The sequence below is a fragment of the Nanorana parkeri genome, unplaced genomic scaffold, assembly GCF_000935625.1.
Source record: "Nanorana parkeri isolate BGI_ZX_2015 unplaced genomic scaffold, ASM93562v1 scaffold3080, whole genome shotgun sequence".
NCBI lineage: Eukaryota > Metazoa > Chordata > Amphibia > Anura > Dicroglossidae > Nanorana > Nanorana parkeri.
The window spans coordinates 26888-36454 of NW_017309348.1; the positions used below are offsets into that span (position 1 = coordinate 26888).

The following is a 9567-nucleotide window of genomic DNA, read 5'->3' on the forward strand; positions in this document are numbered from 1 at the left end:
CTAAATTTTGGACGGCACTCTGCGACAAGTTGGCTATTGATCGGCGACTCTCCAGTGCTTATCACCCCCAAACCAACGGGCAGACTGAGGGTCAATCAGAGCGCCTAGAACAGTACCTGAGATGCCACTGTACCTACCTGCAAGATGATTGGGTGGGACTGTTGCCTTTGGCGGAGTTTTCATACAACAATGCCAGTAGTGCTTCCTCACAACACTCCCCCTTCTTTGCGAACTATGGGTATCACCCCAAACTCTTACCAAACACATTGACGCCATCCAACAGTCCGGCTACCGATAACTTCTTGCAACAAATTGTCCAGGGGAGGGATTTGATCAAGCAGAACCTTCGACAAGCCCAGGAGAGACAGAAGAGGTACTATGACCTCAGGAGAAGAACTCCACCCCCTTACCAGGTTGGGGATCTCGTCTGGTTATACACCAATAACCTTACTCTAAAAACGCCATCCAAAAAGCTCAGTATGCTATTTGTGGGTCCCTTTCCCATTGAGAAGGTCATTTAACCCTGTGGCGGTTCGCCTCATGCTTCCTCCCTCAATGCGCATTTATCCTGTCTTCCATGTCTCCCTTCTCAAAAGGCATTGTCCTAATACATTCCCAAATCGCACACCTCCAGCACTGCCCGCTGTCGATGTGCACGGCCAGGAGGAGTTCGAGGTTGAAAAAATTCTGGATTCCCGCATAAGTAGAAGCAAATTACAGTACCTTATCAGGTGGAAGGGTTATGGAGCCCAGGATGACACCTGGGAGGATCATACTGATGTACATGCACCACGTCTGGTGAGGCTTTTTCACTTGCGTTATCCCGGTAGACCTGCCATGGGCGTGAACCCCGGAGGTGTACCTTTGAGGAGGGGGTCCTGTAACAGACTCACCTCACCGCAAGCACTACGGCCGCCTCAGCGTGTCTTCCGGGTCCAGCGGCGTCTCGTTGCTACACAACGGCCACGTCAGAGGCTGCTTGTAGCTCCTCCTGCCGCTCATCTCTCACTATAAGAATCAACTGGGTATGTTTGTTCAGGGGTCTAACGTCGTGATTCATTGAGCAACTAACCTGAACGAATACACATCTCTGCATGTTGGATTGCTGCTTAACACTTTACCTGGAAGACAACCATCACTCAGGCTTCTCCAGCACCACCAGACTGCTGTGCCCTAGGATACTACAAGTTTATTCCTTCAACTCATAAACCGCAAGTAACCCAGGGACTGCAATTATCTATCTTTCTTTGAATTGTGCTGATTATATGACCGTGCAGCATCCAAACTGAGGAACTGTCTATATGCTATTGTATGCTAGGTTGTGCTTCCTGATACACACTTATAGAGCTAATTGCTGTGCCTACTACACTCCCCACCTCCATTGCTTAGGGTTGCTGGGAAGTGTTTAGGAAACTACAAAATCATCACACCCCAATGACATTAATTGGACTTTTCATTTGTTTTACTTACTGCTTGTGAGAGGAACCTGCATGAGTAATTAGTGCTTTACTTTCCCCCTGTGGTGTATGATGTGTATTGAGGCTCCGACTTCACTCATTACTACATAGAGTGTTACTGAGAACCTCCCCACTGAGCCACATCCCACAACCTACCGCAACCGTATAGATCGGCAGCTGAGATCCATCACACATCCACGCACAGTTGCTCGACTGTTACACAATGTAGAGTAATCTTCAGTGATGTAGAGGTAGGAACTATGAATTTGAAATAGTATTTATTGTCATATACAACCAGCACCCGGAGCTCTGAGCTTTTTCACAAGTCAAGTTTTAATGACTTTACTTGGCTACTTTGCTAAAAAAAAGGCTGCTGTTTACAGGACTCAAAAGCTTAAATTTACACATGAGGGAACCAGAATGGTAAATCCTCCCCTTCCTTTCCAATGGCTCCGTCTGACTTTTTTGACGAAAGACACAGAGTGTTGGAAATTGAAAAACTCCTAAACTAATTTAAAAAAGGCTGTGTAAATCCTATGCCATGGATGTACTCATTATAACCTACATATAACTTCCCTGTGTAATTAAGGGTTTCATAGAGGAAAGTCATTTACACATGAAAGTACAGTCCCAACCACAGGGTTTTTACTATTGTCACTGGACTCCTACAGGAAAATGGGTGTATTATGAAAACATTCTTATTTGGGGGCTTGGAGAAATGGATACTTTATTGAGTGGAGTAAAATGTCTCCAGTCAGAAAAGACAAGCCTGTTTTTAGTTATTGATATTTGTATTTCTTGTGTGGTCAGTCAATTAGAGATAATCATTTGAACTGCAAATTATCTGAAGGCATACAATTCTGGTATAAAACTTCAGAATGTGTTACATTCTGAGGTGGGTTGTTATCTGTTGTTAATAATAATCTATAATACTATAACAATTTATTTGGGTTTTTTAGGGATCTGCCGTAATTCTTTAATTTTGGATTTAAACAGCCTGGAAACATACTTCTGCTAAGCTTGTATTGTTTAGCACATAATGAATCCCACAGGAAACAAGCTATATCAGTGCTCGAAGTGTGAGCAAAGTTTCATTTCAAAGTCATTTCTAACAGTTCACCAGAAGATTCACAATCAAGAGAAACCATTTGACAAGACACATCTTACTCAACACCAGAGAAGTAACACAGGAGAGAAGACATTTGAGTGCTCAGAATGTGACAAATGTTTCACAAAAAAGGTAAATTTTACTAGACACCTGATGATTCACACTGGAGAGAAACAATTTAAATGTTCAGAATGTGACAAGAGCTTCAGACGAAAGATAGGTCTTACTAGGCACCAGAGGATTCACACAGGAGAGAAGCCATTTAAATGTTTAGAATGTGGAAAGTGCTTCACATATAAAATAAATTTTATGATTCACCAGAGTTCTCATACTGGAGAAAAAAAAATGTAGATGCTCGGAATGTGACAAGTGCTTCTTTGAAAAGATTAGTCTTACCCAACACCAGAGGATACACACTGGAGAGAAACCATTTGAGTGTACAGAATGTGACAAGTGTTTCACAAAAAAAATTCCACTTATTAGACACCAAAAGGTTCACACTGGAGAAAAGCCATATACATGTTCAGAATGTGGAAAGGGCTTCACAGAAAAATATGGTCTTACTGTTCACCAGAGGACTCATACTGGGGAGGAACCATTTAAATGCTCAGAATGTAACAAGTGCTTTAAAGAAAAGCTTACTCTTACCGAACACCAGAGAAATCACACTGGAGAGAAGCCATTTAAATGGTCAGAATGTGACAAGAGCTTTGCACGGAAGGAATGTCTTATTGCTCATGAGAGGATCCACACAGGAGAGTAACCATATAGATGTTCCGAATGTGACAAATGTTTCACCACCCAATCCCAGCTTAGGGTTCACTGGAGGACTCACACTGGAGAGAAACCATTTCAATGTTTAGATTGTGACAAGAGCTTCTCACATAAGACGACTCTAATTCAGCACCAGAAGATCCACAATGGAGAAATAGCTGTTTCAATGCTCTGAATGTGAGGAACACTGCATTCAAAAGATATGTTTCACTGGACACCGGAGGCATCACCATCGCCAATCGCATATTTCTTATGAATTCCTCCAGTTTTCATCATCCACAGCTATCCTCTATGTATAGAGGTGAATTTAAGTTCATAATTTCAAGAAAAAGAAATCTACTATCAGCCATTCTCAGACTCTTAAAACATACATTTCCAGGTTGTACGGTTTGGGGTAGTCTAGTTGGACCACACTACAACAAGATAAGACTCTGGCATTGGTACCAGTCAGTAAGAATAATGGCTATGCCATGTGTCAGGCTTAACAAAGGACAAACAACTATTTATCATCCTATTTTTCTCTTTTCAAGCTGTGAATAGAGCTCACATAAAAAATTACCTAGTACATGAAACACAGCACCTTAGAATGAAGAGACCATAATGAATATTTTTTTCTGCTTTCAATAATTTGATCTGGAGGATTGCTTTCTGTGTCAAAAAAAACTAAAAAGCATAAATGTAAATGTGTGCTCTTCTTTTAATGTTTGAGCACCATAGATGAACGGAATGGGTAAGGAGCCCCAGAGATCTAAAACTCAGCAGCTAAGAATGAATATTTTTTTTCTTTGATTTTAATAATCTGACCTGGAGGGTTGTTTTATGTTTAAAATAAAGTATAAATACAATTGTTAGTTTTTCTCTAAATGTTTGAGCGTCATAGGTGAATGTGTAAGCAGCCCCAGATTTTTTGGAGATGTTCACCAGCCAGGGGAAGCAACTTACATGTTCTGGGTAATATAAATAACACATAAAGACCTGTTCAGATTCTGTATCTCCTCCTGTCACTCTCTTTCTGTCTTCTTTAAGCACTGATGGTTTTGGAATAGTTCACCTTCTTTGGGGAACCCTCTCTATGCTTCCTTACATACAGAAAAGCATTCCATCTTAGATCATATTGGTGGTGGAGGACCACTCAACAGATCTCAAGCCAACAAGGATAATAGAGGACAATATTTGATATCACTTCTTGCCATTTGATTAACTAACTTGATGGATATTATTAATTTGACATCATTTCACTTAAGTAAATGCACAAAGATTTAACCTGTCCTAAAAATAAATGATGATTTCTTGTTAATACTTTTTGGACAACCTGACTTACTACTTAAGATCCCTTAATTCTTACCCTTGTGATTTTCCCCCAGAACTCTTTCAGTAAGGATGATGATTATGCTGTCAGATCACCAATATTAATAGAGAGAGATATTTTATTTTCAGGTATATCTTGCTGGAGAAGGGGATAAAAGCATTATAAACAAACCTTAGATTTCACTGCAAGGTCGGCTTTCTATAGTAGACTAGATGAGATGTTGTTAAACCTCTTCCTACCTACAATCTGTTGATCATTGTTCTCCAGCATGACGCACGGTGTCATAGGTACATTAATAAACATCCTCCCCTTCCAAAGCAAACAAAACTGCCTGATGAAGGGACTGGACAGGTTCCGAAACGTTGCCACGCGTGGTGATATGACCTGTGAGAATGAATAGAAGGATTTCGTTTTGAAGAAAACCTGGAGGGCTGGTGACCGTTTTTCTGTTTTGCAAGTATTTGGCGGCGCCATCTGCGGCCACTTCAGCGGTCAGGAGTGCGGTGGGACTCTGTTTGCCCAGTGACAATAAGGAACCAATCAAAGTGGTTACCGATCATGTGACCACTGTGTCGGCTTTGACAGCGTTCACGTGCATGCTGGAAGCATTTTATAGAGATCAAACTGTAAGACTTTGCTCACCTTTGGTTTTGATGAACCTGGAATGTAATAAGCCGACTTCAATCAGGAGTTAGGAATTTGTAAATGACGTCCATAGGTACATTTTAGGGGTTTATTCACAGTACGTGGTGAGTTACATCTAGAGAGCCGATCACTGCTGAGCTCCATCTTTGCAGATATACTCACTGTAAAAGACACCACATGACTGTCTTCATTCATATCTATGGATATAATTACCCGTCATTCAAATATGTCAGCGGATAAAAAATTGTCATCTAGAAAATAATCAGGAATATATACCTGTACACTACAATGTTCTGTGACATTCCAGGTGTGTCCGGGAAACCTTCCCATTCATACATAGAGATTTGATGGCTATTCTAATAATCCATTTATTTGCAGAAACAGAGGAATGTGGAAATGCAGCTCACAGACCTTTACACTGCCAGAGCCGATCTAGCACGCAGGATAAAATGCACTATTTACGCCTTCAGACTAGATAAAACCCCAAAAACATTATATACTTTCTCACAGCAGAGATCCTAGAGAATAAAATGGCGGCAGTTTAAATTTTTATGTCAAACAATATTTGTGCCACTGTTCTATGAAACCCAAATTTTTAGTAAAGGCATTAAAATGAATTTTCATGTAACCAAACACTATGCCCCAGGAGTCCTTCGGTTCAGTAGAACCGAAGGGCTGCTCTCCGGGCTATTCAGTATAGCCCGTACAGCTCCCGAACTTGGCCGAGCGGCTCAGTCGAGCCGAAGGCATATGCCTCGTCACGACTGAGCTGCGGTGAAAGCCGAAGCTGGCTTTTCTTTTTTGAAGGCAGCAGAACCGCCCGGCCAATAGAAAATAGTTGGGTGGAGCTAGCTGCCACTGCTAGCTCCGCACAATCGTTTTCTATTCTTTTTTTTGTACTTTTTAAACTATTTTCCTGTTCTGCTCGGTCCCACAGAGGGACCGAGCAGAACAGCCGAGCTGAATGCTGCATCTATTAGAATAGTCCGAACAGCAGTGAGCAGCCTGCCGGAGGTTTGGCTTGGCCGATCCAGATGTTGGATCGGCTGAGTGGAACTCCTTCTGCACTTCGGGTCGACCCGAAGCCACCCGATGTACGGCTGATTCCAGCCGATATACGGCTGAAATCAGCCGTACAAACCTGAAGTGAATAGCTGAACAGTGTTCGGCTCACTTCACTTGGGGTCGGTTGTTCACTCGGCTGCCTACGGCAGCTTAGTGAATAGACCCCTGTATAATACCTAATGGATAAGGTTGCGTCAAGTAACGTGAATTCTTTAAGTTTTTTGCCCATGACATGGCAACAAACTTTGGTGCTCAAAATTATCCACAAGCAACTCTTTAAAAAGCCTTTATAGGTCATTAGTTGGCCATTAACCATGAATAATAGCCCTTAATCAATGCTTTTACTCTGGCGTGCATAGTGATATGTAACACAGGTGGAGTAATCGTTGTTTTCACATATAAGCACACAGGATGAAAGTGAATAGGTACGTACTGTATATCAATGCATGTGGTGGTGGGGTGTTTTCAACTTTTTGGGTGTTTTTAGAGGCTTTATTTTTATTACTCAACTTTATTGCTATTACATAGGAGGGTAATAGCCCCAACTATTTTTCCAACTTTAATTCTGAGACAGAAATTTGTGAGAAATATGCCCAAGAGCACACAGACAGCAAAAAAAATTAATTTAGAAGGGATTAAAATTCCTTATTTTACCCAAAAGTTAAAAAAATTATAGAAACACTTTAACAAAGACTCTCCAGTCCCTTTTGTCATTAATGATACAATTATAGTGTCACCTGTTATGCTAATGATGAGAGACAACTCCCAGTCATTTTCAATGAAGGTGCCCTCCTATTGTCCTCCCTCCAAATATTAGAATGTTAGAAATATTAGATCTCACCTTTTCATCCAATGGAAACCCAGCACATGTAAGTGAATGAGGGGGAGAGAGAGAGAATGAATATATATAACTAATATATATATCAGATAAATATCTTTCTGTTTATTGTGAATTGTATTATTGTAATAGTAAACCTTGATGCTGCACCAGTGCCCAGTACTGGAGAATCAGAGTCCAGTAAAGTAGATGAACTAGAAAAATGAAAAGTTATGTGATGGTGCTCAGTTAGTGCATGTAGATTTTTATCACTTAAAATGACCATGGCGTGTCTGAAAAAGTTTAGCCAGACGACCCCTGTAGAGGAAGTTTTATTCTCATATACAACCAGCTCTGGGCTGTTTCACAAGTCAAGTTTTCATGACTTTACTTGACTTCTTTGCTTAAAAAAGACTGTTGTTTACAGAACTCAAAAGCTCAAGCTTAAATTTACACTCATGAGGGAACCAGTATAGTGAACCCTCCCCTTCTCTTCCGATGGCTTCATGTAAGTTTTCAAACAGAGGCAAAGTGCTGGAAATGGAAAAGCTTCTACTCTAAACTAACTAAAACCCCTAATGCTTTGTAAATCCCATGCCATGGATGTACCTACTATAACCTCTATATAACCTCCCTGTAAAATAAAGACTTTAATAGAAGAAAGTAATTTAAAGAGGTACAGCCCCAACCACAGGGTTTTACTATTGTCACTGGACTCCTACAGGAAATGATTGCTTTGTGCCAACATTCCTATTTTGGGGCTTGGGGTAATATTTATTTTATTGAATGAGGGCAAAAATGTTTCCACTCTATAAAGACAAACCTCTTTTCAGTTATTGATATTTGTATTTCTTATGCGGTCAATCAATGAGAGCTAATCATTTGAAGTGAAAACTGTCTGGAGACATACAATTCTGATATGAAACTCCAGAATGTATACATTTCTGAGCTGGGTTGTTATCTTTTGTTAATATTCTAGAATACTATAACTTTGTTTTTTTTTTTTTTTAGGGGCCCATTGTAATTCCTGAATTTTGGATTTAAACAGTCGAAAAATATACTAAATTGGTATTGTTTAGCACATGATGAATCCCGTAGGAGACGAGCTATATACGTTTTTGGAGAGTGAGACAAGCTTAATTTCAAAGTCACTTCTGACACTTCACCAGAAGATTCATAATGAAGAGAAACCATTTGACAAGACACATCTTACTCAACACCAGAGGAGTCACACTGGAGGGAAGATATTTGAGTGCTCGGAATGTGAAAAGTGTTTCACAAATAAGAACAATCTTACTAGACACCTGAGGACTCACACTGGAGAGAAACCATTTAAATGTTCAGAATGTGACAAGAGCTTCACACAAAAGATAAATCTTACTGAACACCAAAAGATTCACACTGGAGAGAAGCCATTTAAATGTTCAGAATGTGGAAACTGTTTCACACATAAAAAAACTCTTATTATTCACCAGAGTTCTCACACTGGTGAAAAACCATTTAGCTGCTCGGAATGTAACAAGAGCTTCTTCAAAAAGTTTATTCTTACTAAACACGAGAAAATTCACACAGGAGAGAAACCATTTAAATGCTTCGAATGTGACATGTGTTTCCCAATAAATAAATCTCTTATTAGACACCAGAGGAGTCACACAGGAGAAAAGCCATTTAAATGCTCCGAATGTGACACGTGCTTCACACACAAGGAAGATCTCACCATTCACGAGAGGACTCACACTGGAGAGAAACCATTTAAATGTTCAGAATGTGAAAAGAGTTTCATACGACAAAAACAACTTACTGAACATAAGAGAATCCACACAGGAGAGAAACCATACAGGTGTTCAGAATGTGACAAATGTTTCGCCAGCCAATCTCGGCTCAGGGTTCACTGGAGGACTCACACTGGAGAGAAACCATTTCAATGCTTAGAATGTGAGAAGAGCTTCAGACAAAAGATTATGCTTACTGAACATCAGAGGAGTCACACTGGAGAAAAGCCATTTAAATGTTCAGAATGTGGAAAGTGCTTCGCATATAAAAGGAATCTTTATATTCACCAAAGTTCTCATTCAGGAGAAAAAACATTTTAAGGGATGTTCACCATTGAGCCGAAGGATTAAGCCGAAACATCAGCTAATCCTTTGGCTCAATTTGGCTGCGGGAGCCCTCCGGTTCAGTCGAACTGAATGGCTCATCCAAGCCGAACGTATATGTTTCGGCTTGGCTGAGCTGGAGTCACAGCCAAAGAGGGGAGAATGGTCTGCCGAACGGTGGGCTGTCATTGAATGCCAACAACTGGGCATAGCCAGCCGTGATATCATGGTTTGCTCCATAGGCGGAGCCAGAGGAGCATGTGGCCAGGTATGGGCAGGGGGGGGGGGGGGGCTGC

The 9567-nt window shown here is 40.7% G+C and overlaps 1 pseudogene; it reads left to right on the forward strand.

The window, feature by feature from the left end:
- The first annotated feature begins 2496 nt into the window (after positions 1–2496).
- Positions 2497–9268, forward strand: LOC108802743 (annotated as a pseudogene).
- The last annotated feature ends 299 nt before the right edge of the window (positions 9269–9567 follow it).